Raw genomic sequence first — 20,116 nt, forward strand, 5'->3', positions numbered from 1 at the left:
TTCTTTTGTCATAATGGCTTCTTTACCTTTCTACTTCATCAAATTTTCTCTCTCAGCTTCTTTCCAAACCCCATTAATCTGTCAAAAACATTCATCCTTTCCTCCTCCCTTTTTGATTTATTTCCTTTTTTACAGCCTTAAAATCCACTTCCAATTGTATGGAAAGCACTCCTGTCTTGTTCTGTTTCTGGTTGAATTTTGAATCTGTAAACTCAGTTCTTAGATATGCAAATTGATAACCCCTTGTGGAAAATCCCCATATTATGGCCAAATAACATTAAGGCTAACTGGATAAACTCAGGGAAAAAAACAGCAAGCAAATGGTCTGGTAACACTTTATAGACTAACAAAACGTGTAGATGGTATCATGAGCTTTTGTGGGCACAGCCCACTTCTTCAGATGACCGGAGTGAAGTGGGCTGTGCCCATGAAAGCTCATGATCCCATGGGCCTCTTATCAGTCTGTCTGACACCATTATCTTAGATGAGTGGCGGGCAAATTTCTGGCGGGCCCCCACCTCTATATTTACCCGCTCTGCCACAGGTATTGGGCAATCACAGCTCTTGTAGGCCACAGATTGCCATTTGTGGCCAATGGGAGTGGTGAGAAATCCACGCTGCTTCCCGCCACTCCCATCGCCCACGAAAGGTGATCCGTGGCCAACGAGAGCTGCAAATGCCTGATACCTGCAGAGGCCCAGGTAAATATAGCAGGAGCAGCTCACCAGGTATTAACCATGCTAGGCCACCTTTTTTATTGCCCATCCCTGTCATAGAGCATTTTAAATCCTCCCAACTATTTATTATCTTCAAAGTAATAACATACTTCTACAGTGCCGCATGTATGCAACCACAGCTACATAACTTATTTTGATTTCTGTGTACTGCACTGTTACATCTCAAAGGAGTCTGCTGTCAGCAGCGGCAGGCTTTTGCATTCAGGGCTGACACATAGATGTGGACTGATTCCAGTCTCACTTATCCCAGTTTTACCCAGATGTATATTCTGCTGACTTGATATAATTCATGATATTAGAACAAGTGTAACTGACAGCAGAGCCAGGCCCACAGATGTTCTATCAGAGACTTTACTTTCCTGACTCATTCTTTGGGCCTAATCCAAACCCACAGAAATCAATTAAAATACTCTCACAATTAGGTCTCTAAGGGTATGTCTACACTGCGGTGCTATGTCGGGATACTTCCAGTATCCTAATATAGCTATTCCGTGTCTTGACAGCATGCCCATTATTTTGAAATATCTTTCGAAATAACAGGCACACTATTCCGATGTCCCTGTAAACCTCATTCCACGAGGATTAAGGGACATTTCAGAATAGCGCTTTATTTCAAAATTATGAAATAAGCTATTTCAAAGTACACTTGTAGCTCTAATTGCATAGCTTATTTCGAGCTAAGGGTGCAGTGCAGATGCACCCTGAGTCAGCGTCAGGAAAAGCTGAGTGTAGAAAGACATCACATGCATGGCAATTAGATGTACCATATATTCTGCACTAAAGATACACACGAGAGGGATGTTCCTGTAGTGGACAAAGCGAGTAGAAAGGGGTGATTGAAGGGGGACCAGTGGCAGTGGGAGAGTTTATCTTTTCTCCTGCTGGGCTCAGTGGCTTTGGAAGGCTTTGTCATAGAAAGCTCTGTAGGATCCAAGAATGGGAGACCAAAATCAAACCAAACAAATCCTTTAAGAAGGCCTCTAAACTAGGGGGTGTGGAACCTTTTTTGGGTCGGGGCTGCTGAAACACAGAAAAATCAGTTGGGGGGCTGCACACAAGTGAGAAACAAAACAAAAAAACCCCAACAAAAACAAAAATGGCCCACAACTGAGGAGAAACACTCATTACAGGAGGAGTAACGGTAGTTCAAATTAGGAGCTTTAATTTGAACTACCTAGTCCGTGCCGCGTGTAGCCGTAGGCAGGGAGTTAGAACTACAGGGCATTTAAAAATGGTGGCGCCCGGGAACATGCAAATAAAGCCCGAGATATTTAAATCCCGGGCTTCATTTGCAAGTTCGAACGCCTACATTAGTCACCCTAGTTCGAACTAGGGTGGCAGTGTAGACATACCCTAACTGAATTAAATCTGGGGCTCTGCTTAAAGTCCTAGCAATACTATCCACTGTTTAACCTGATTTTTTTGCAACTGTGGTATAGATTGGCCCTTTTGTCCACAAGGCAACATTCTCATACAATTCAAAGCAGAAAGGTTTATGCCTCATGGTGGCAAGGCTGGGCAAGAAACAATCTAATACAGGCCTCAGCTGGAAGCACTGAGAGGAAGGAAAGCCAGGTGGCAGCAAAGACTTACAGTAACTTTTGCCTGATATTCCCTTTCTAGTGGCAGATTCCCTGTGAGAAGCAGCAAGCCCACTAAAGAGTTAAAAACAACAAAAGGGCCCTCATGTTTTCCCTGTGTGGTCTCTTTTCCTCCCCCTCCCCCCTTGTGGCTTTTTTGTCAGCAGTTCATCCATTGCATTCACCCTGCTCTTTTCGCATAATAAAGATGAAGTACTGGCAGAGAGCATGGTGTCATGAGAGAAGGCGCCAGACACATTCATAAATTAAAGTGCAGGCAAGGGGCCAATAAAGCTGTGTCACCGAAGCCAGTCTGAGCGTTGCCACAGATGTCAGCAGGAACTAGATCAATCCCCAAATTACGAGGAGTAGAGGGATACACCCAACAGAATGGTGCTACTTAGGGACTGCACCAGGACTGAGGTGGCTTAATATCTATTCATTAGTAATCTGGGAGAGCGATCAGAGAGGTGGAAATATGCGGAGAAGACACAAATACTTCGGCGGGGTATGGGAGGCTTGTGTGGCCCTTCACAGGGACACACAACTTACTTGCAAACTGAGTAAATTTGAGCTACAGTCACTGAGACACAACGGATTTCTCAGTCATCAATGACACTTTATGCCTCCCTGTTAACAAGGCCTGGATCCAGCAAAGCACCTAGGCCTTGTCTACATGACACAAGCTCTGTCAGTACAGCTACACCAGTGTGGCTATATCCCCAGAGCCGCCTAAGATAGTTGCAGTATATGCTGACAGGAGGAGGAGTTCTTCCAGTATAACATTAGTACAGGTTTGGTTAGCATAGCTACAGCAGGTAAGACATTCTTTCTCAAAGTTTTTCCAAAACTGGGCCCCCTGAATGTTTCAAAGGGTCACAGAGCAGGTCCTGCAGGGCTGGAGGGGCTCGGCTCCCAGCTCTGAAAATTGCAATCTCTGGTATTACAGTGCCATTTGGTTTGGCACAGCTGTTCCTCTGTCACAATGATGGGAGAGGGACAAACAGGTCAAATTTGAGTGAGTGGTGTTGCCACCCCCTGCATCAGGTTACAACACAGCTCTCAGATTTGGCCTAGCTGCATCCCTTCCCACTAGCAGAGTGTTTCTCAGAGTGGTCCACAAAACCACTTTGAGAAACCTGTTCACTGGCTGCGCTGGTTTGTTTACTTCCTGGCGCTGTGAGTATGGAGCCTTGCGGCTCCCATTGGCTCCGCTTCACTGTTTGCAGCCAAAGGGAGCCACGGGAAGTGGCTTGGGCAGGACTGCTGCTTCCCACAGCTCCCCTTGGCTGCAAATGGCAAAACGGAGCCAATAGGAGCCGCGAGGCTCCGTGGGCGGAGCGCCAATAAAGAAAAAAACTGGCGCAGCAAATTAGCAGGTTTCTCAAAGTGGTTTTGTGGACCAATTTGAGAAACACTGCACTAGCACAACGCCAAGCAGAGTCCAGCCGACCCCATGCAACAGGAGCTGAAAGAGATGCACTAAGCCCCACCACCCATCCCCTGCCCGGGTGCAAAACCTGTCATTCCCTGCACACACACACACTTGTTTGTTGGATTGAGACAGGCTCCCCCTGCCATTTACTGGATCACAACAGGCCATTTCTCCCCCACCCCATTACTCATTCATAGCAAGCCATCAGTACAGGCAGTCGCCGGGTTACGTACAAGATAGGGACTGTAGGTTCTTAAGTTGAATTTGTATGTAAGTCGGAACTGGTACATATTGTAGGGGAAACTCTCGCCAAACATTTCTCCAGAGCTCAGTTTTATTCTCCCACACCTCACTTCCCGCAGTCCTTTATTCTCAAGCTGAGGTGTCTGCTGAGAAAAGCCGCTCCACGTCTCCCTGGTCTGCTGGGGGGGGCGCTAGCTTCACGTCTCCCTGGTCTGCTGGGGGGGGCGCTAGCTTCGCGTCTCCCTGGTCTGCTGGGGGGAAGCAGCTAGTGCGGGGTTGCCTCACCCCGTTTGTAAGTAGGGATCCGATGTAAGTCGGATCCATGTAACCCGGGGACTGCCTGTATTTACAAACAGACCCTGAGCAGGAGGAGGCAGTAAACCATTGAACTGTGGTGTGTGTTTTCTCCACACTCTAAGTGGCAGTGCTATTCCAACAAAGCTTTAGTACAGACTTGGTCTCAAGTATCTTTACCTCCTAAGCACATGTAGCCTTATTGAAACCATGTGTATCACTCCCATACTCAAAAAGCCTGTCTTTCAGTGCTTTCCTATCCCATCAGGCTAGCCCTTTGCAATGGAGTGAATTAATCCTTCTGGAACATCCTTATTAAACCACTTCCCCTCTCCTTATGTTTCCTTCCTGATGGAGTCAAAGTGACACCCATTGGAAAAGGGGTAGGACTAGAGACACTCCTGGGGTCTCTTCCAACCCTAATCTATGAAAGCCAGCTCGCCACATAAGGCTGGGGATGCAATGAGTTTAGTCATTATTTCTTTCCTCAGAGCAATCTTTTCCAACCTACAGTTAGTGAACTGCTCAAACACTGCATGTTCTGTGCTGAACAGTTTTAAAAGATCTCAAGGCCAGCCACTCATTCTCTTTGGACGTAGAAGCTATTTACCGTAGACCTGTGGTGGCACAAACCCCCCCCGGCATTTTTCTATTGTGGATGGAGAGTCTATGTGGTACATTCAGTTCAACAGCTCTTACAAAAAACAGGAACCAAAACATGAAGGCAAAGGAAACAAGACAGCACAATGGACACAGTAGCTACTAAGGAAGGAATAGTCACCACTTAGCATAACAGCTATTTGCATTTCTATCACACCTTTCATCTGAGGATCTCAATCATTAATTATTTAAGTCTCCCACATGTTGTTATCCCTATTTTCCAAATAGGAGATTCAGAAAAAAGTAATTCAAGGATTTGCCTAAGGTTGCAAAGCTCATCAGTAGTCAAATTCAGGGTCTCTTGACAACCCATCCTATCCTTTAACCGCAAGCCCATACTTCCCCTCCTAAAAAGTAGGGCAAATCCTTCCTGGTCATGAATCCAGGGATGGATAGAGAGGCCTCCTTGGCTTATTCCTATTGGGGTTTATTTCCCCTTGAAGCTGTGTTGACTGAGCAAATGCAATCAAGAAGCTGCCTTTAGGCCCATCAGGAAATATATTTAAGTTTCACTTAACACTGGAAATCGTAGGGATGTACAGGCAGTCCCTGGGTTACGTACAAGATAGGGACTGTAAGTTTGTTCTTAAGTTGAATTTGTATGTAAGTCGGAACTGGTACATATTGTAGGGGAAACTCTAGCCAAACATTTCTCCAGAGCTCAGTTTTATTCTCCCACACCTCACTTCCCTCAGTCCTTTATTCTCAAGCTGAGGTGTCTGCTGAGAAAAGCCGCTCCGCGTCTCCCTGGTCTGCTGGGGAGAGGGGGGGCACTAGCTTCACGTCTCCCTGGTCTGCTGGGGGGAAGCAGCTAGTGCGGGGTTGCCTCACCCCGTTTGTAAGTAGGGATCCGATGTAAGTCGGATCCATGTAACCCGGGGACTGCCTGTATTGCTGCACAATAGCCACTTCAAATTATCAAGGTACAATACTCTTTTGACTCCTAACAGCAGCACGTTCTACAGCAAGTTTGGACGCAATATGAAAGTGAATAGGAGAAACTGGCACAAGTGTTCCCTCAAGGCCAGCTTACAGCAGTGTGTAAAGATCATAATGAATGTGATTTAAAGTTATATAAACCAATAGAAGCAATGCCTAGCCTGAAGGCTACCTGCCATTTTCAATGGCTATATTAATGGTCATTTTATTACTGAGTGGAGAACAAAAGAAGTGGGCATAGAAAAACAAAGGTCAAATACCCATTACAAAAATATTGTGCCTAGATCACTGAGGTTCATGGGACTAAAAAGGACTTCTTAAGCCAGGGCACATACTTCATAAACATTTCAAGCAACTACTTCGTAAGTATATCAAGCTGCATCTTACAATTAGTAGTATTTATGGCTAAGAGATTGTCATAACCATGATTTGTGTGTCAAAATAGTATATTTAGAAACAATAGCCCTGTGGCACCTTACAGCAGTGGTCTCCAACCTTTTTACGCCCAAGATCACTTCTTAAATGTCAGAGCAAGCCAGGATCTACCACATCCCTTACCTGACACCTTTCTTGAGGCCTCGCCATCTCCAAACCTTTCTGCGGACTACCCGTTGCTAATGGAAACTCACTGTTAATTACATAATTACACCCGAGCCATTTTCTCCCACAATATTCTTGCCAGCAAGTTAAGGGAGTATGGATTGGATACATGGAGTGTAAGATGGATAGAAAGCTGGCTAGACTGTCCGGCCCAATGTGTAGTGATCAACGGCTCGAAGTCAGGTTGGTGGTTAGTTTCTAGTGGAGTGCCCCAATGATCGGTTCTAGGACTGGTTTTGTTCAATATCTTTATGAATAACCTGGATGAGGGGATGGATTGCACCCTCAGCAAGTTTGCAGATGACACTAAGCTAGGGGGAGAGGTAGATACGCTGGAGGGCAGGGTGATCTAGACAGATTAGAAGATTGGGCCAAAAGAAATCTGATGAGGTTCAACAAGGACAAGTGCAGAGTCCTGCACTTGGGACGGAAGAATCCCAAGCTTTGTTACAAACTGGGGACCGACTGGCTAAGTAGCAGTTCTGCAGAAAAGGACCTGGGGATTACAGTGGATGAGAAGCTGGATATGAGTCAACAGTGTGCCCTTGTAGCCAAGAAGGCTAATGGCATATTAGGTTGCATTAGGAGGAGCATTTCCAGTAGATCTAGAGATGTCATTATTCCCCTTTATTCGGCTCTGGTGATGCCACATCTGGAGTATTGCGTCCAGTTCTGGGTCCCCCATTACAGAAAAGATGTGGATGCACTGGAGAGGGTCCAGTGGAGGGCGACTAAAATGATTAGGGGGCTGGAGCACATGACCTATGAGGAGAGGCTGAGGGATTTGGGTTTGTTTAGTCTGCAGAAGAGAAGAGTGAGGGGGGATTTGAGAGCAGCCTTCAACTTCCTGAAGGGAGGTTCCAAAGAGGATGGACAGAGGCTGTTTACAGTAGTGATGAATGGCAGCTCCCCGCAAGCATGAGCTCCCCCCTGTCCCATCCTCCTCACCCCCCACACTGCTGCATCTGTGAGAGACTTACCAAAGCCCTGGCTGGGATGATTTAGTTAGAGTTGTTCCTGCTTTGAATAGGGGTTGGACTAGATACCTTCCTGAGGTCTCTTCCAACTCCCTCCTGCACCCTGGTCCCCTTCCTCGGGTCACAACCCCCTAATTCACCCAAATTTCCAGATCTCTCACCCCCTCCTGCACTCCAATTCCTTATCCCAAGCTCTTTTTTTACACCCAACCTCCATCCCAGACCCCCTGTTGAAGCAAAAAAACGCTCCTCTCTGTTTAGGCAGCTAACAAACAGCTTTATTAATTAATAAAGCACAGCATGAGCCAAACATGGTCCGAGCAGAGCCGGGCCCAGTAAAGCTGCTAATACAATCAATCCTAGTATCTTTATACCCTTAGCCAAACAGTCTGATGTCAGGGCATCCAATTACAGAAATCCTCAATTAAACTTGGAAAAACAAAGCCTTATCAACAAGATGGCGGACAGGGAGGAGGGAGTACATCTCCTGTCCCAACCAGCCCAATTAACACATACCAATAGCCTATCCTGTAGGCCTCTTCTCACGGGGTGACAGAAAGTTCACTCTGGTCTACGTGCTTGAGAGAAAAGCTGAAATGGTTTCTGTTATACAAGATGGCTTCTAGCTAAATATGAAATGGTTTCTACAGCTTCTACACCCCACACCTCCTCCATTGATATGGACCTCTGACCAAAATTCCTCCTCCACCAAATTCTTGGAGTGGCCCCCTATCCAAAATTATTGCCCACCTGCTACCTATTTGCAGGATCAAGTCCTTAGAACGTTAAGTCTCTTACCTTATGAACAAGCAGAAAGGGCCAGACTGTGCTTTTACACCCAGTTACTTCCCTGAAAGTCGTAAGAATAACTCCTGTTTCGGGTTACTCATACTCATCCAGGTCTGTTAGAATCATAGAATCCCAGAGCTGGAAGAGATCTCAGGTGGTCACTGAATCTAACCCCCTGCCCAAAGCAGGATCAATCCCAACTCAATCATCCCAGCCAGGGCTTTGTCAAGTTGGGACTTAAAAACCTCTAGGGATGGAGATTCCACTATCTCCCTAGATAACCCATTCCAGCACTTCACCACTCTCCTAGGGAAATAGTTTTCCCTAATATCCAACCTAGATGACCCCCTCTGTAACTTGGGACCATTGCTCCTTTTTCTGCCATCCATCACTACTGAGAACAAACTCTCTCAATCCTCTTTGGAACCTCCCTTCAGGAAGTTGAAGCCTGCTATCAAATCCCCCCTCACTCTTCTCTTCTGCAGACTAAATAAGCCCAAATCCCTCAGTCTCTCCTCGTAGGTCATGTGCTCCAGCCCCTTAATCATTCTGGTTGCCCTCCGCTGGACCCTCTCCCATGCGTCCACATCCTTTTTGTAGTGAGGGGCCCAGAACTGGACACAATACTCCAGATGTGGCCTCACCAGTGCTGAATAAAGGGGAATAATCGCATAAGCCACACGTTAATGGTTGCATCTAGTAACTCCAAATCATAAATCAGGACCCTACTGTGCCTGTCCCCTTAACATTTACACAACTTGTATTGTCTGTTCTAAACGCAGAAAACCCTACATGCAATACAGAAGCTGCATTAGCTACTGAGAGCCAGTGCTAGGCATAAGCAGACTAAACAATTGCTTAGGGCCCCAAACAGCTCAAAGGGCTCTGTGACGGGGCGGACAGGCCCTGCACTGATGAGCAGGGATAGCCCAGGCCCAGCTGGCAGAGAAGGCCCCGCCCCTCCGACCCTGCTGGGCATGCTCCCAACAGCGGCCGGGTATAAAGGCCGAAGGAGCCTGGCAGTCAGGGAGGCCCCTGGGTGAAGGAGGAGCCGAGGCTGGGCCAGTGTTCTTGCAGCCGCTGGGTCCAGAGTCGCCGGACCCTGACACGGAGGACGCAGCTGCCGACCCAGGGCGGCAGGAGCGCGCCCACAACCCCGACAGGTACGGCCTGAGAGGTGAAGGGGCCCGGGGGGAACCAGGGCGCGGTAGGAAGCAGCCCAGGGCTCGGCGTGTATCGGCCGGATCCCCCGCCGAGCCGGCAGGAGCCACAGACCCTGCCTAAAGGGCCCTGGGCTGGGACCCGGTGGAGAGGGAGGGCCCGGGTCCCCCTACCACCCATTTTCCCCTTCCCTGGACAAACAAACCCCGGGCCAGGAGAGGCTTCTCTGAGCGGCTAGGCCTCTACTACCGTATTGGCCCTGATAGAAGGGCCAGGACTTTTGCATTGGGACTGTCCTGCCATATTGGCCCTGATAGAGGGGCCTGGACTTTTGCATTGTGACTGTAGTACCGTATATGCCCTGATAGAAGGGCCAGGACTTTAGCATGGGGACCGTAGTACCGTATATGCCCTGAGAGAAGGGCCGGGACCTTGGCGTTGGGACTTTGGGGGCTGTACCGGCCCGGTAGGGGGGGGCCGAGCCCCTTGACGGGGGCGTACCCCGTGACAGGCTCCTATATCTGGCCCAAAGGGCTTGCTACGCATTTTAATACTCACAAATTTTGCCTCACCTTCCCAGTCAAACAAAAAGATATCCACAGAAGCAATGGTGAAACTCTTGACCCTCCAGGAGCTAAATATATCTACCTATTAAGGATGGAAGAGAGTAGTTGAGTACTTGACTATTCTACTTGCATTCTCTCTCTCCCCCCCCCCCCCCCCCCACACACACACACACAAGGACCCGGGATGAGCCAGCTGCTTGGGGGGCGGCTCAGCCACAGCTCTTCTCTCTGCCTGTCCCTTCCAGGCTGGTCCCCCTCATGCCCAACAAGCAGGGAAAGGGCCGGGGCTAGGCCAGGAGCCGAGGACACGAGACCAGGCAGGAAGAATGCAGCGGCCAGGCAAGCTTGGTGCTCCCAGGCTGAGCTTGGGGAGATGTGGGCTCGCCTCAAGGGCCGGGCTGGTGGTGCCACACGGACGGGTCTCCCATGGCAAGCAGGGTGCTGGGGGAGCCTGGCTGCGCCATGCGGGCACCTGGGAGGAGGCGCTGGACCCGGGGGCAGGGACTGGAGCTCACCTGTTGCCTGGGCTTTGTCCCAGGCGGGTGGGTGCTCCGCAGCCCACAGAAGCAGGGTGAGCGGCCAAGCAGAGCTCCCACAGGTGCAAGCAGCGCTTGGTTTGTGGCCCGGTCTCCACTATCTGCCCTCCCTGGCCCTGTGATTCCTGGCTGGTGTTACTGTAATCTTTTAACAGAATGGAGAAGTGTCATGAAGACTAGCTACTCCAGATGGTTACTTTGTAACCGTAACCTGGTCTCATCCACTAGGGATGGTATATTAGGTGCATACCCTCATACCGTATCTGATCACCGGTAGAGTATAATCTCTCAGGGATATTAGACGCGTATAAAATAAAAACTTAACAACATAAGTTTAAGTGGAAACCACAAGAATATATTATTTAACAGCAAATTTAACAAACAATACCTTGAAAGGAGCTTGAGGGGTAGTCCCTCACTTAACTAACTTACAGAGTCCAAGATGCAGAGGGCGATTGAGGTGTTGCTGGCGACCTACAACCTTGCGGCTAATTGAAAGCCTTAAGGGAGGAACTACCAGGCGTCCCTCGACGGATGATCCCAACGATTGGCGACCTTCAATCCTTTGGCTAGTTTAAAGCCGCAGGAGAGGAACAGCCAGGAGATCCCTCGAAGTACAGGTAGGGAGCGATGGCGGTCGGTTCACCTTCCGTGAAGCCTCTGGCCCTAGATACCTCTTCACCGCACTTCGGAGCGGCAGGATCAGGCGATGGATGACTCTATTTTACCTACACTAATCCTGTCCTAAAATAAAACCTTATCTAAATCGTGACGAGCCCGACGAACAAGCACGATGACGGCCGACATGCGAGGACCGATGCAACCTGCCGTACAAACTCTGTCTAAAATACTAAACTAACTAACCTAACCTATTTGAGGAGGTCTGACCTTCCGCCAGCCTGACTCAAAGAGAATACTATATTCTATGAAATGGAGGGAGCATAGCCTTCCGCTAGCTTCTCCAGAAGAATATCTTGACAAGACCACTTTCATTCTAACCTAGGACCAGAGAGCTCATTTAATCTTGTCCTAGGTTCTCTTTCTCTCTCTCTCTCTCTAAGCTAAGCCTATCCTGACGGAACCGATGAATCCGACGAGACCCGACGCGACAGCAACTGCTGCGCGGCAGAGCCTTATATAGTCTAGGCTCATACATACTCATAAGTTCCATAGTATGATCTGATTGGTTTAGAAAAGATGCTATTCCAGCATAGTTTAAAATCATTGGTTGACACTTTAGCTTATGCATATTCATAGATCATTCAACATTCAAATTTCAACAGGTATACTAGCTTTTACTTTTAAATCCCAACAGCTATGTATACAGGTAGCTGTGGCATGTGACAAGATCTTGACTTAAAATGGATGTCTATAGAATTCTTAACTCAAAATGGAGTTTTGGACTCCATTTTGAAATATGACGTGTGTGTGTGTGTGTGTGTGTGTGTATATATATATATATATATATATATATATATATATATATATATATATAAATTAGTCTTATATAGATTTTACAGTGGTTAGGTATTCCGATATATAGCTATCAGTCCTGTATTTGACATACACTGTACGTGGTATTACATTATAGACTCACACTAGATGTTACACTTATATTCACTTAGGGTATGTCTACACTACCCCGCTAGTTCGAACTAGTGGGGTAATGTAGGCATACCGCACTTGCAAATGAAGCCCGGGATTTGAATTTCCCGGGCTTCATTTGCATAAGCGGGGAGCCGCCATTTTTAAAACCCCGTTGGTTCGAACCCCGTGCAGCGCGGCTACACGGGGCTCGAACTAGGTAGTTCGGAATAGGAAGCCTAGTCCGAACTACCTAGTTCGAGCCCTGTGTAGCCGCGCTGCACAGGGTTCGAACCAGCGGGGTTTTAAAAATGGCGGCTCCCCGCTTATGCAAATGAAGCCCGGGAAATTCAAATCCCGGGTGGTATGCCTACATTAACCCTCCTAGTTCGAACTAGGAGGGTAGTGTAGACATACCCCCAGTTATATACTGGTTACCTATTACATAGCTATAACCTTGGTATTACAGTTCTGCTTTACACTGGGCTCTGCCCAGCCCATGCGGTACGTGGGTGCTGCTGCCCACTGTCAGGGAGCCACCCTTCTGAAATGGCTTCAGCAGTTTGCTCCATGAGGCTAGAGGCACGAATAGGTGGGTCAAGCGCCCTTCACCGACCCAGCGCTGCCTTCCCTGAGCCCAGCCAGGGATGCCATGGTCCTTCAGCTTCCCCTCCCAGCTGCAGGATGTGCACAGCAGGCAGCACCCGCTGTGGTTCCCCTTTACCTCTAGCTGCCAGGGCCCGGACAGGAAGGGGGAGTTAAATGAGATGCACTGGGAAGCCACATCCCAAATCAGTTCTATCTACAAGACGTCCTTTGCTGGGCTTGCCCAGCACGTTCTGCTGCCCTCGGGCCTGGCCGCGAACAGGGACTGCTGGCCCCGACCCAGCCCAGGACTGAGCCAATGCAGCTTGTACTGGTCCAAGAGCTCCCCCTATCTGCATGCCCGCCTCTTATTACATTTCAGTTGCAGTGCTGATTACTCATTTCTTACCATCCCTAGTTACTATATAGGCCCCAATCCTGCTAAGAGCATTTGCAAGGAAATCTCTTTGCAGGATCAGGGCCATAGGTTAGGTCATCTTTTGATGGTTGCAATTCTGTCTACAGTATTTGTTGGGAAGCATTGCAAAGGACAGACCACACACACGTCAAACTAAGGCAAATGTTACTAACCCAGGCACGAGACTGACACACAACTTTAATGTGTCCTCACTCCCTCTGTGAAGCTCATGTAAACTGTATGGGCCTGACTGTCTGCAATTCCCTCTGAGGTCATAAATTGCAAGGCTGCGTCTAGACTGGCATGATTTTGCGCAAGATTTTGCGCAAAATCTTGCCGCCTGTCTACACTGGCCACGAGTATTTGCGCAAGAACACTGACTTTGTACTGTACAAAATCAGTGGTTCTTACGCAAATACTCTGACGCTCCCGCTCAGGGATAAGCTCTCTTGCACAAGTATTCTTGCGCAAGAGGGCTAGTGTAGACAGCAACGTTAATTTCTTGCGCAAGAAAGCCCAATGGCTAAAATGGCCATCAGAGCTTTCTTGCGCAAGAGAGCGTCTAAACTGGCACGGATGCTTTTGCGCAAAAGCAAATCTTTTGCTCAAAAGCACATGCCAGTATAGACGCTCTCTTGCGCAAATATTTTTAATGGAAAATCTTTTCCATTAAAAGTATTTGCGCAAAATCATGCCAGTCTAGACGCAGCCCAAGTGTTTCTGCCCCATCAGAAGAGGGGAGGGAAGCTGGCCAATAAATAAGTCACCTAACTAGCACTCAATTCTGACTACCGCAAGAATTACAGCCTTGACCAAGAATGAGCCCTTACAGAAGCAGACACTATGTCATGCATACTGTAGTCCCAAGACTCATAAATGCCCATGCTAGGTAAGTAGCCAATGCCCTGTGCAAAAGTTTCTGAGAATAATTAATCTCTAAACATGTACAGCTATTAGTTCTGCAAAACTGAAATCAGTGACTAACATAAGAAAGCAGACATTTCTCAAATAAAGTCTTTATTTGCATTCCTCACACTCAGTTGTACAAACTCTTGTTTACATACACGCTAGTCACCAGAGAACACAAATGTCCATGTCAGTGACAGCAGCTGCATTTGTCTGATGCTGGCTCTTTGCAAACACAGCTCTTGGCACAATTACTGCATCCAGCTGGGCAAAAGGAGCAACAGCCTAAACAAAATAAAAATAAAAAGATTGCTTATTGACAGCAACAAAGATGTTGCATTCTTCAGAATCTCAGAACACGCAATGTATCAAAGAGATCTTGATGTGGGAGGGGAGTTCCTCCTTGGGATCTGCATCTAGTACAGGAAAGAATACAGTTTTGTCACATCTGACATGGCACAGACCTCCCTGTTTTATAGTTTAAAAAAAAAAAAAGATTAACCTACTTGGTGTATAAAAGAAAATCTTAATGTTGGTTCTCAGAAACTCTAAGGCTATGTCTACACAGGCAGCTTCTTGCACAAAAACAGCCGTTCTTGCACAAAAACTTGCCTGCTGTCTACACTGCATGCATGTTCTTGCTCAAGTAAATTTACAGTTTAGCGTTGTAAAACAGGGCTTCTTCCGGAAGAGTTATTCCTCTCCCCATGAGGAATAAGCCCTCTTGCACAAGAGCTCTCCCACAAAAGGGCAGTGTAGACAGGCAACCTGAATTTCTTGCGCAAGAATCCCCTACAGTTAAAATGGCCATCAGAGCTTTCTTGCGCAAAAGAGAGTCCACACTGCCATAGATGCTCTTGCGCAAAAGCACATGCCAGTGTAGACACGCTCTTGCGGAAGACTTTTGTGTGCAAGAACTCTTCCGCAAAACAGTTCTTGCGCAAGAAGCTGCCAGTGTAGACGTAGCCTAAGAATCAAGTCCCAAAAGGTCCAATTCTGCTCTTAGTCATTCCACTGCAAGGACTCAATTCAATAAGCACATGCTTAAGTGCTTTGGGGGTTGTCACAGGGCAGACTAACCACCCTGGTGCCTCCAGCTTGCAGTCCTGGGAATTAGCTCACTAGACATCTCCCTCTAACTGGTATCTTCCCATGTCCTCGCTCTTCCCTTTGATCCCAATGCATTACTCTTTGACCATGGCGTCCTCTTCAGGACACTGTCCTCCAGCAGCAACCACTCCCATCTCTCTGTGCCCCATTCTGGGGATGAGGGGGTGTTGTTTACTCAACTGCACACTCCAGGGCCCTCTCTTCCCAAGGGGCACCTAATTCCGCTGTACCCACCTTGCCTCAGTGACCCTCTGCCAGTCTTCATCTAGGCCCTGCCTCAGGGCAACCTGCAGTCTATAATGGCCACTCATCATGAGCAAAGAGGTGTGGACCTGCTGCCCCTGCCTGCCATAGTAGCCTCAGGCCTTGCAGACTGGGGTCTTGCTTGGCCAGGGCCAGGGCTTCCCCTCCCCAGCACTACTCTACCACCAGGAAGCCTTCTACTTCCCAGATAACCAGGTCCCCCCTGCTCATTGGCCAGAACTGCCTCAGATGGAGCTTCACCCACAGTCCTGGCTCAGGGCTGGGTTTTTGCCCTTTAAGGGCCAGTGCAGGGCAAGCACCCTGTCACAGGACCTACAGCCAGAATATCTATTGACTTCAGAGTAGTTATTCTGCTTGTACACTGGAATAAAGAGCAGACTGTGGGCCTGAAACTTTCACCCCTCCACGTGCTCCACAGCTCCCTGGAAACAGCCCCTAATTACTGGGTCCTCAACGCCTTGGCATACCATTTCCAAAAAAGTTACGGCGTCTATGTTTGAAGTATTTTGATACTTTCATGTCTAACCCATCTTATCACAGTAAAAAAAATCGACTCACTTTTTTTGCAAGATCCACATCTACAATTTTTGCATGTGCAATTGCCAGTACAGCCACATGAGCCACCTTGAGGGATAAAAAGGAGACGTCCACACTTGGTCAGACACCCAAAGGAGATTTTTACCAAGAGGAAGAATTATTTTCAGATTATACAAAATTCCCAATTCTCCCCCCCCCCCCCCCCATCCCATTACCTTGATCTTTCAAAAAAAAGTAATGCAAGGAATCTTTGACGCCATAAAAACTGTATTTAAACATGTCAGGTCCACTTACACAGTATTTAAATACAGCCTGCCTTGCTATGGTAAGCCTAAGTGACAGTTAAGTCTGGGAGTTTGGTCTCTAGGGTCCAGCCCAGAGGGAAAAAGACAAAACAAGTCATTCTCAAGATCTAGAGAGGCTCTTTCCCTTGCCCATGCTGACTCCAAGCCAGGAGAGTGGCTGCGAGGGGAACACAGAGGCCCTCCAAAGTGCTTAATTTATAATGCCAAAAAATGTAGAGGCCTAATGTTTTTAAATAAAACCCTCATACCTAACGTAGCAAGTTCACAGGTGCCAGAGCTATGAACTGCCATGCCTAGAAGTGCTGGAGCTCAGACTGGCACAAATGAAGCTCTTCCCCGCCCTAGTATAAGCACTCCAATGGCAGCCTGCAACTGAAGCTGGTCTCTGCAGCAGGGAGGAGCCACTCACCGGTTGCACAAAGACAATCCTGGGGATCCATGGTGGATTTGGCTTCAGCAGCTGCTCAGTCAATAGAAGACTCGGGGATCAGAGCAGAGGTTTGCACAGGAGCTGCTACTACCTCCTATTTATCCCGAGTGAGGGGATGAGGCGAGCGCAACCCTCCCCCCCCCCCCCCCCCGGCAAGTCCTGCACCCGGTGCCAAAAGTATGCTGTCTGCAAACTCCTGCACAGTGGTCAGTGTCCGCACAGCCCAGAGCGCAGCGTGCAACACCCTGTAGTGCAGGGTGCTGAGTCAGCACAGCCCAGAGCGCAGCGTGCAACACTCTGTAGTGCAGGGTGCTGAGTCAGCACAGCCCAGAGCGCAGCGTGCAACACCCTGTAGTGCAGGGTGCTGAGTCCGCACAGCCCGGAGCGCAGCGTGCAACACCCTGTAGTGCAGGGTGCTGAGTCAGCACAGCCCAGAGCGCGGCGTGCAACACTCTGTAGTGCAGGGTGCTGAGTCAGCACAGCCCAGAGCGCAGCGTGCAACACTCTGTAGTGCAGGGTGCTGAGTCCGCACAGCCCAGAGCGCGGCGTGCAACACTCTGTAGTGCAGGGTGCTGAGTCAGCACAGCCCAGAGCGCGGCGTGCAACACTCTGTAGTGCAGGGTGCTGAGTCAGCACAGCCCAGAGCGCGGCGTGCAACACTCTGTAGTGCAGGGTGCTGAGTCCGCACAGCCCCGAGTGCAGCGTGCAACACTCTGTAGTGCAGGGTGCTGAGTCAGCACAGCCCAGAGCGCAGCGTGCAACACCCTGTAGTGCAGGGTGCTGAGTCAGCACAGCCCAGAGCGCAGCGTGCAACACTCTGTAGTGCAGGGTGCTGAGTCAGCACAGCCCAGAGCGCAGCGTGCAACACCCTGTAGTGCAGGGTGCTGAGTCCGCACAGCCCGGAGCGCAGCGTGCAACACCCTGTAGTGCAGGGTGCTGAGTCAGCACAGCCCAGAGCGCGGCGTGCAACACTCTGTAGTGCAGGGTGCTGAGTCAGCACAGCCCAGAGCGCAGCGTGCAACACTCTGTAGTGCAGGGTGCTGAGTCCGCACAGCCCAGAGCGCGGCGTGCAACACTCTGTAGTGCAGGGTGCTGAGTCAGCACAGCCCAGAGCGCAGCGTGCAACACTCTGTAGTGCAGGGTGCTGAGTCAGCACAGCCCAGAGCGCGGCGTGCAACACTCTGTAGTGCAGGGTGCTGAGTCCGCACAGCCCCTTGCGCAGTGTGCAGTGCCCCGCCACCCCCCAGTGCATTGCACTATCCAGCGGCTCTCCGGGGAGGCGGGCCCCTATGCACACTTGGGCCAGGCCCCATGAGGCGAAGCCAGCCCTGCCCAAGGCACGGAAGCCGCAGCGGGCAGTGCAGCGATCGCTCCCTTCCCAGCTGCCCGCCCCTTTCCCGGGAAGCTGAGCCACTGGCAGCAGCGAGAGGCCCGTGCGCAAAGCCAGAGCGCGCGGGGCTCAGCCTCCGGGGCCCGCGTGCAGCTGGACGCGCCCGGCGGCACACGGCCCGAGAGGCTGCAGCTGCGGGTGCGGCGGTGTCAGCAGGAAGGGGCTGGTGCGTGCGGGGGTGAAGCCTACTCGGTCTCACAGCTCCCCCCTGCAGCGTTGGAAGCGCAGACCTGCCCTAAGACAATGCGGCCCCTTTCCTCCCCGCACCCGTTCAGTGGTGACCTCGATTCCCTTGAGACGTAGGCTGGCAAAGGCAGCATCACCAGCGGGCAGCTCCAGAAACGTGAGTGGGACCCAGACATGTCGCAGCCCACGGAGCTAACCTGAGCCAATGCCTAGAAGCTGAAGCAAGACAAATTCAGCCTGGAAATAAGGCACTTTGCAGGTTAACCACCATTGAAGCCATTTTCTCCTAAGGGTGGTGGTGGATTCACCATCATGGACAGGGTTTTTGTATTTCTGGTTCAAGGGGAATCATTTGGGGACATTTTTCTGCTCTGTGTGAATGGTCCCTTGGAATTTACAAGTCATTCTAAACATTGACTGCAGCTTCACACTCCTCCCTGTTTTCTTTAGGGTCCCTCTTCTCCCCACACAGGCAGCAGGAGAGAGTGCCAGCACAGGTGAGACACCAAGACCTTCCTCCATCAGTTCCCTGTTTCCATGAGTCACCTCTCTTCAGATTTCCCCATTCATATTCTATGGACCCCAGTACCAGGTCTGTTGCTAGGGCAAAAAGAGCCTGCAGGAAAAGACAAAGAAAATCCCAGAAAAGAGGAGAATCGCTGAGGAAATCCTCAAACCCCTGACTGGTATAATAGGCTGGGAAGAGGGAAGGAAGCAGCCAGCCCGGAGTTGTTCAGCAAGAGGAGAAGAGTGAAATGGGGAAACAGCTCTGGCACAAGGGGGATGATCTAGGGATGTTAGTGTATAATCATGTAAACAATTAACCAATAAGCCTGGGTTTATTGGTTAATCCTAAGGACTACACACACTCCCTCCCCCTTGATGCCTCTGTATGATGTTTCTGTATCTGCAGCAGCGAGGAGAGAAGGGGAAGCAGGTGGGCTGGCAGAGCAGCCTCTGTCTGCAAGAATCAGGGGTAGCCATGTTAGTCTGAATCTGCAAAAGCGGCGAGGAGTCCTGTGGCACCTTATAGACTAACTGAAGTGTAGGAGCATAAGCTTTCGTAGGCAAAGACCCACTCGTCACATGCATGAAATTTCCACTACATGCATCTGACGAAGTGGGTCTTTGCCCACGAAAGCTTATGCTCCTACACTTCAGTTAGTCTATAAGGTGCCACAAGACTCCTCACCGCTGTCTGCAAGAAGTTCAGGCTCCCCGTGCACAGGGTGGCAGGGGGCTCCCTTGGGAGTGGGATCGGGAGCACACTGGCTGCCAGCCCCACCCCTGGGGACCATCAAATAATTGGGTAACCACTAAGATGTTGTGCAGTTACACGATTATTAAACGATATCTAACATCCCTGGGTCTAGGATGATCTCCTAGGACCACCATGAGAAAGATTCTTTTTCTAGATTAGGACAGAGGTCTACCTGGCAGGTGAGAGGGCATCTGTAATAGCAGTGTATGCCAGTGTTGACACCTCAGACTATGCAAGGAGCATTACCAGAATAGCTTTAAGGAGGACCAGGGCACATGTGGAAATATCAACTCAGTTTTAGCACAGCTCTTTACAAACAAAGAAATAAGGATAAAAATCTGTCTCTCATTACATCCATACAATCCCACTGAAGTCCCCAGCATTTTTATTGCTAAAGCACCTAGATACCATGGAGATGGATGCTTATGATTAGACAAAAATGCTACAATGGAGTTGCCTAGGAGAGCCTTTAATGCAGTGTTTATTGCTCACATAGAGCACATCTACACAGCACCCCAAACGCGAAATAAATGCAATTTGCGTAAATTGCGCAGTTTATTTCAATTGCAATTCAAAATAGCTTATTTCGAAATCTGACATGTCTAAATGGTGCCAAATTGTTG

General features: G+C 49.3%; 1 long non-coding RNA gene across 1 annotated transcript; it reads right to left on the reverse strand.

Moving 5' to 3' along the window:
* Window positions 1-14,242: 14,242 nt before the first annotated feature.
* Window positions 14,243-19,289, reverse strand: LOC142831096 (uncharacterized). Its single transcript, XR_012906765.1, has 3 exons — window positions 18,329-19,289; window positions 15,943-16,008; window positions 14,243-14,295 (listed from the first exon to the last, which is right to left on the reverse strand). It is a non-coding gene; the product is annotated as an uncharacterized LOC142831096 (long non-coding RNA).
* Between the last annotated feature and the right edge of the window lie 827 nt (window positions 19,290-20,116).

Source organism: Pelodiscus sinensis, chromosome 12 (assembly GCF_049634645.1).
Source record: "Pelodiscus sinensis isolate JC-2024 chromosome 12, ASM4963464v1, whole genome shotgun sequence".
NCBI classification, from domain to species: Eukaryota; Metazoa; Chordata; order Testudines; family Trionychidae; genus Pelodiscus; species Pelodiscus sinensis.